The following is a 7,917-nucleotide window of genomic DNA, read 5'->3' as shown; positions in this document are numbered from 1 at the left end:
GACACTAAGGGAATAAAGGAATATGGGGATAGTGCCGGAAAGTGGAGTTGCGGTAGAAGATCAGCCATGATCTTATTGAATGGCAGAGCAAGCTCATGGGGCCGTATGGCTTACTCCTGCTTCCTGTTTCTTATGATCCTACAAAGTCCTCTGCGCTCGCCTCTGGTGCCCAGGTTAGGAGAGCTGTCTGATAGGGAAGTGGGGTGGTCCTGTCCTGTCGTGTGTCTGATTCTGTGCAAGTCGTCTGCATGCAGTTACTGGGTCTGACCACTGAGCGGCCCCGTGGAGCTCATCTCCGAGCCTGTGCCATATTCGGTGCGAGGTGAACCTTCCGGTAAGTTCAGCAATTCTGTTAAGTTTTAACTTTTTAATTTATCGTCCATAGAAGCCACTGTCTTCCCCTCCCTCTAGTTTATATTTATCTTCAACATTTACTTTTCGATCACTCTCTTCCCCACCCACCCGGCGCACATTCACGTTTTATTCCCTTCTCATTTATTTTCTCTCGGCTGTTTCCCTGGTGGTTCCCGTTCCCGCTCCCGGGGCATGCAAACCAGCACCTTCAGGCCGCTCGACCCACCTCGCCCGCGATAGGCCAGGCTCCCGTGCGTCCAACCGCCGCTTACGCCAATCCCCGGGGCGAAACTCCCGCTGGAGTTACGCCAAGATGGCGGTGGTTGGCCCACACCACACCACCCCACAGCTTCAGTTGCTGTAATAATCTGTTGACTCAGAATGCTACCACTGAGCCCAAAATGGAGATAATCAAGATTTAAACCATATTCCCCCCCCCTCCCCCTCCAAAAAAAGACTGAGCAGGTGAGTTAACTTGAAAGAGACGTTGAACTGTTATTAAACTACACCACCAGCCTGAGGCAACTCAGGAGTTAAAGCAAAAACACTGCGGATGCTAGAAATCATAAATAAAAACAGGAAATACTGGAAAACAGTCAGCAGGTTAGGCAACATCTGTGTACTCTTTTGATGCACACATAACCAAATAAACTGTAACTAAACTTAAAACATTAAAGGAAACTTAATAAATTAAAATATGGTTCCTGGTGGGGATAATGCACTCCAGTCCCTGGGGTGCCCACCGGCCGCGGAGGCCTCGAGCGTGCTGGTGGACACCGCATGCTCCATCTCCAGGGCCACCCGGGCGCGAACGTGACCGCAGAAGAGAGGCAAGCAGTCGGGCCGAACAACCCCCTCGACCGCCTGCTGCCTGCACCAGTTGATGGCCACTTTGGCCAGGCCCAGAAGCAGTCCTACAAGGAGGTCCGCCGATCTGCCTGCTCCCCTCTGCACCGGGCAGCATCTGTGTAGAGAGAAACAGAGTTAACGTTTCAGGTCAATGACTTTTCATCAGAGAATGGGGAAAAGTCAGGAGTTAGACTTTGGACTGCCTTTGGCTGGGATTCACATTGTCCACCAGGTGAGAGCTTGCACATGTGTGCTCACGCATAGGAGCAAAGATCTACTACCCCATGGCTATTTTTTAACGTAAGTATTGTGTAGACAACGGCATCAACTTGTAACATGAAAAAGATTCAATTGTGGCAGAGCCACCAAGGGTCTCAGAACAATTATTAATAACCCCTTTAACTACAGTATAGTACAACCGCGGACTGCACCTTTAAACTGCCTGTTAACTACTGTATGGTGTTTTCCTGCACTCCACATGATGACGTCATGACGCTGCTCACGTGACCACCAGTGGCGCGAAGAACGTGATGATGTCATGACGTCAGCTTCCAGAATCTTCCAGTAGTCGTCGAGTGCCCAGCAAGCTGTATAGACCTGTATACCGTTTCTCCTGTAGTTTCCCTGCTAACTTCGTTGTTCATTAAAACCTGTTGATTTGATTCATCGAGTCGAATACTTTATTCAGCTAGGAACCTCCGTTCCTACATTGGTGACCCCGATCTCGTCGGACAACTTTCGTCGAGGATGAACACGAACGCCATCGCCCTTAAACTGCCGCAGTTCTGGGAACAGCAGCCAGCAGCATGGTTTTTCCAGGCAGAAGCACAGTTCGCTCTCCGGGAGGTCACAATGGATGCGACCCGTTATTATTACGTGGTTGCCGCTCTCGACAGTGCCACGGCCTCGCGGGTCGTCAGCATCCTTGGAAGCCCACCGGAGGAGGGCAAGTACGAAGCGCTTAAAGCCCGTTTGCTACAGGTATTTGATCTTAATAAGTCGGAGCGGGCACGCAAGCTTATTTCCATGCCCGGCCTCGGGGACTCAAAACCGTCAGAGCCGATGAGTCAAATGCTCACGCCGTTGGGTGCGGAACCCCAATGCTTTTTATTCCGTGAGCTTTTCCTCTGCCAGCTACCCGAACCGGTTCAGGTGGCATTGGCCAACACAGCCATCACAGACGGTGCTGAACTCGCTGCAGAGGCAGACAAGATATTTACTGTTACTCAGCAATGTTGTGCAGCCGCGAGGCGCTTTTCCCCCACGCGAGAGAAAGCCAGCCCGCTCCCAGCAGGATGGTGCGCGTACCACGCCCGTTTTGGCGCCAAAGCTCAATGCTGCCGGCCTCCTTGCAGTTTCCCTCAAGAAAACAAAACAAAAAACTCCAACAAGCCTGCGTCCTCCCGGACGGATGACAAGGTCTAAAAAGCACAGCAAGTTAGCCATGGCGGCGGGCTCAGCGGGCAAACTCATTTATGTTACGGATTCCGTTACGGGCTGCCGGTTCCTGTGCAACACTGGCTCACAGTGCAGCATCCTCCCAGCTTCAAAGCTGGACCTACTATCCGGCAGCCAAGGGCCTTCCCTCGTGGCAGTAAATGGCGCGGCCATGCGTACGTTCGGGAAACGGACGGTAAACTTAACCTTCACCGGTCAACGTTTTGTCTGCGACTTTATTACAGCCAAGGTCTCACAGGCCATCCTGGGGGCCGATTTTTTCTGCGCCAATGGTCTGCTGGTCGACGTCCAACACTGCCGACTCATTAATGCGTCCACATTCCACGCAGTACCCTGCCACCGCAGCACCGCCGTGCCCTGGTCGGTGGCCTGCGCGGTCCCGTCGCAAGACGGCTTTACGCGCCTGCTCGGCGAATTCCCGGAGCTCACCAGGCCCACTTCTTCGGCTTCAAGCACACGGCACGGGGTGGAGCACCATATCTCCACGACCGGAGCACCAGTTTACGCTCGGGCGCGGCGATTAGAAGCCGGCAAGCTGGCAGCCGCAAAGGCTGAGTTCCAGACCATGGAGCGCCTCGGGATCATCCGGCGTTCGGACAGCCCTTGGGCTTCCCCACTGCACATAGTCCCCAAACCAGGCGGCGGATGGCAACCTTGCGGGGATTACAGACGCTTAAACGATGCCACGACACCGGACAGGTACCCAATTCCCCACATCCAAGATTTTTCGGCTCATCTGGCTGGAAACGCTATATTTTCTAAAGTGGCTCTCGTTCGTGGATATCACCAAGTTCCGGTGCACCCTCCAGACGTCCCCAAAACGGCAGTCATCACTCCGTTCGGCCTTTTTGAGTTCCTCCACATGCCATTCGGTCTGAAAAATGCTGCTCAAGCATTCCAGCGTTTGATGGACTCTGTATTACGGGACCTGCCCTTTATTTTTTCTACTTGGACGACATCCTCATAGCCAGTAAGGATTCGACAGCTCACATGGCCCACTTACGTACACTTTTCGCCCGACTCAGCCAACACGGCCTTATTGTCAATCCGGCCAAATGCACGTTCAGAGTATCCTGCATTGATTTCCTGGGACACAGGATTACCCCAGAAGGCGCCGTCCCACTAGCCACCAAGGTAGAGGCATTTACCGCATTCCCGCAGCCTCGCACGGTCAAATCCCTGCAAGGGTTCTTGGGGATGGTAAATTTTTATCATCGTTTCGTCCCCAAAGCGGCCCGGTTGATGCAACCGCTGTACGAAGCACTAAAGGGAAAGTCGGGCAAGGATGCTCTCACTTGGACACTGCAAATGGACCAGTCGTTCCGCGATACCAAGGCAGCGTTGGCAGACGCATCTATGCTGGCACACCCACGTCCGGGCGCGACTGTCGCCCTCACTACGGATGCCTCCGACTACGCCATCGGAGCAGTTCAAGAGCAATGGGTCGACGGGGGTTGGCAGCCGTTAGCCTTTTTCAGCCGCCAACTGCGCAAGAACGAGCGAAAGTATAGCACTTTTGACAGAGAGCTGCTAGCCCTGTTTTTGGCCATCAGGCATTTCCGTTTCCTCCTAGAAGGCCGCCCGTTCACTGCCTTCGTGGACCACAAGCCGCTCACCTTCGCTATGGCCAAAGCGGCGGAGCCTTGGTCAGCTCGGCAGCAGCGCCACCTCACATTTATATCCGAATTCACGACGGATTTGCGGCACGTGTCGGGCAAGGATAATCTCGTGGCAGATTGCCTTTCCCGAGTCCCAGTCCAGGCAGTCCACCTGGGCATCGATTTCGTCGGACTGGCAGGGGATCAACTGGCAGACCCAGAAGTACAAGCGTTTAGGACCACGCCTTCCAGTTGGCAGGTTGCAGACGTGCCGTTTCAAGAAGCAGGAACCACACTCCTGTGCGACACATCCATGGGAGTGCCCCGGCCCATCGTGCCGGTCGAATGGCGCAAGAAGGTATTCCAGGCAATCCACGGGTTATCTCACCCGGGAATGCGGGCTTCTCAATGGCTAATGTCCCGCAAATTCGTTTGGAAAGGCATGCATCTGGACGTCCGGGACTGGACAAACAATTGCGTCGATTGCCAAAAGTCCAAAGTTCACCGTCACGTCAAGGCCCCGCTGGCAAACTTCCTGGTGTCTGAGCGCCGTTTCGACCATGTTCACGTGGATTTAGTAGGCCCCCTTCCCGGGTCACGTGGATTCACACACCTCCTGACAGTCGTAGACCGGACCACCAGGTGGCCAGAGGCGATTCCGTTGGCCGCCACCACCGCAGCAGACGTAGCCAGGGCATTCCTTTCGTCGTGGGTAGCTCGTTTCGGGGTGCCATCGGACATCTCCGCGGTCCGCAATTCACCTCAGAGCTGTGGAACGCAGTGGCACAAGGCCTGGGTACCAAGCTGCACCGTACCATCCGCAGGCGAATGGCCTGTGCGAAAGGTTTCATCGGTCCCTCAAAGCATCCCTCCGTGCCAGCCTGCGAGGACCCAACTGGGTGGATAGGCTCCCATGGGTGATGCTAGGCCTCCGGACAGCACCAAAGGAGGATCTTCAGTCTTCATCGGCTGAGCTGGTTTATGGCCAGACACTCGGAGTGCCAGGTGACTTACTACCGCCACACACCGAACCATGGTCTGCAGCTCAACAGCTCCTACTGCATCAGGAGGCGGCTAGGAATTTCCGGCCCATCCCAACCTCGCAGCACGACCTGCAGAGGCCTCACGTTCCAACAGAGCTCATGAATTCGGACTATGTCTTTATTTGGCAAGACGGTCACAGAGACCCACTCAAGCCGCCGTATACCGGACCCTTTCGTGTCATCTCATCAGGGGAAAAGTTCTTCACAGTCGAAGTCGGTGGAAAGTCTGATACTGTTTCGGTCGACCGGCTCAAACCAGCCCACCTGGATCGGACTGAGCCTGTCGTGGCTGCCCAACCGCCTCGCCGTGGCCGACCGCCGTTAGCCACCAGACCAGCTGTGCATCAACCCACCGTCGAACAGCCCGATTCGTCCTCCGTCGCACCTGCACCTCTGACCACCGTTTCTGCCTCGCCCAAGACGCCGCTTCTGTCTCAATCCGGCACTGGTACTTCGAATAACGCCCCGTTTCCGCTGCCTGAGTTTCGCCGCCGCTCGACCAGGATCATTAAGCCTCCTACTCGGTTGACAATGTCTGTTAAAGTGGATTCTGGGGGGGCGCCTGTGGCAGAGCCACCAAGGGTCTCAGAACAATTATTAATAATCCCTTTAACTACAGTATAGTGCAACCGCGGACTGCACCTTTAAACTGTTAACTGTACTGTATGGTGTTTTCCTGCACTCCACGTGATGACGTCATAACGCTGCTCACGTGACCACCAGTGGCGCGAAGAACGTGATGACGTCATGACGTCAGCTTCCAGAATCTTCCAGTAGTCGTCGAGTGCCCAGCAAGCTGTATAGACCTGTATACCGTTTCTCCTGTAGTTTCCCTGCTAACTTCGTTGTTCATTAAAACCTGTTGATTTGATTCATCGAGTCGGATACTTTATTCAGCTAGGAACCTCCGTTCCTACACAATACTAATTTTATAAAAAAATGTCCCAAGAGTTTTTAAACCTGGTTTCACATTTGATTAGAGTTATATTCCACCTGTTGCCAAGCTCATGTAATGTGCGATGGATTCCTGGAAGCTGTTTGGCTTTAGTGCCACCCGAGTAAAACTGCGACCTGATTCCTAAGTTAGACTGCCATTTTCAGGTTGATGTGCACCTGAAACTGCTTTGCATCAATGCAAAAGTGGTAGTATAACTACAACCTAAGATGACTTGCCTAATACAATAGATCAGAAAGCTATGACAGCAAGTAGAAATATGTTGTGCTCAACATAATTCTGCAAGTATAGACCAGAAATTATTGAAATTACTTTACATGCAAAAGGAATGTATGGGTGCAGCACTCACCAAGTCTAGGCATGTTACCAATTAAAAGATTGCACTACCAGCATCTTTCATTAGACAAGAAAGGATCTAAACAATCATGTGCCATGTTTTATATGCAACTTATACATATATCTAACTGAAAATATGTGAATATTTTCTGTCCAACTAAACCACTCTCTGCTGTCACAATTTCTTGTCACTTTTTGTCAATATTTAACATTGAAACTGCCTAGGGTAATAATTTACAATTGAGAGCTCATGATTTTTTGGTGCCTCTCCCAAGTTTGCTTTTCTGCTTCTAGATAAGTAATTTAACTTTTTATGTAAAGCTTTTAGCTTTCTATATATTTTAAATACTTTTATATGCTTATATTTTAATTAATTTTGAAACTTTTTTTTGCCTCTTCTAGGTCTCCAGCTCCATTTCTTTGGTGACCTGCCCGCCTGCACTTGCACTCCTATGATACTCCACTATTGGGCTGTGTCTTGTTTCCTAGTTTCTGCCCCCTGCCTTCTCTGCAATAAGGGCTGCTCCATGCCCTCAGGGAACCTTTCTTTATGCTCCCCTGCTTGGTCCAGCCTTGCTGGTCCAGCACGATCTTCCCCCACCTGGCCTACCCCAATCTCATTTCTCCCACGACCCACCACCCTGTTGCTTCAAAGTGGCCCGCTTACAGCTCTGCCATACTCCTCCCTGCCCAAACTGTTCTTGCACGATGGCCCACTCATCGCTCGGCTGCACTTCCACCTCTACCTCCATCAGGCTTTTTTCCCTTGCTCATGGCTGCTACGGACGGAGCTCTAGTCTCCTGTTCCGGCTCTGCATGCCCCTGCTTGACAGAGCCATGGTCTCCTGCTCCTTCCTTTCCTGCTTTTAGTCTGCCCTCCCTATTTTTCCTGCCTGACGCTCTGCTATGCTCTCACCTTCCACTACTGACTCTGTCAACCTTTGGCCATTACATTTTATATTTTGCATATCTTCTGATTCTGGCCCCTTACTACTCTGATCGCATTAAATTTTGTATGTAAAATAGTTTCTCCTGCCCCATTAAATGTTATGTTTACAAAGTTTTCTGTTGTGAGCCACTTTAATTTGATAAATTATTTCCAAAAATTGTCCAGTTCACACCTCACTCTGCCCTGCTCCTGGCAATTAAAAAAAAATAGATGGCCAGGCATCTGATGCTACTTGCCTAAAGGCTTGGCCTCTCCCCATTCTCTTGGTTCTGTCTTGATGCCACGCCATCTCCTTACCCAAAAGGAAAATAGAAAAAGACACAAAAACAAATGGGCACAGAGACAAAATTGACAATAACAGTTAAGGACAGAGAC

The 7,917-nt window shown here is 51.6% G+C and overlaps 1 long non-coding RNA gene across 1 annotated transcript; it reads left to right on the top strand.

Moving 5' to 3' along the window:
- The first annotated feature begins 268 nt into the window (after positions 1-268).
- LOC147120365 (uncharacterized) lies at positions 269-7,653 on the top strand. The gene is made up of 2 exons (XR_015078179.1): positions 269-334; positions 6,996-7,653. It is a non-coding gene; the product is annotated as an uncharacterized LOC147120365 (long non-coding RNA).
- Positions 7,654-7,917: the final 264 nt, after the last annotated feature.

Source organism: Somniosus microcephalus, chromosome 4 (assembly GCF_052327205.1).
Source record: "Somniosus microcephalus isolate GS21.2 chromosome 4, FLI_Smic_1.0, whole genome shotgun sequence".
Taxonomy (NCBI): Eukaryota; Metazoa; Chordata; class Chondrichthyes; order Squaliformes; family Somniosidae; genus Somniosus; species Somniosus microcephalus.
Note: the sequence above shows the minus strand (reverse complement) of the source record. Positions and strands in the feature narration are given on the sequence as shown.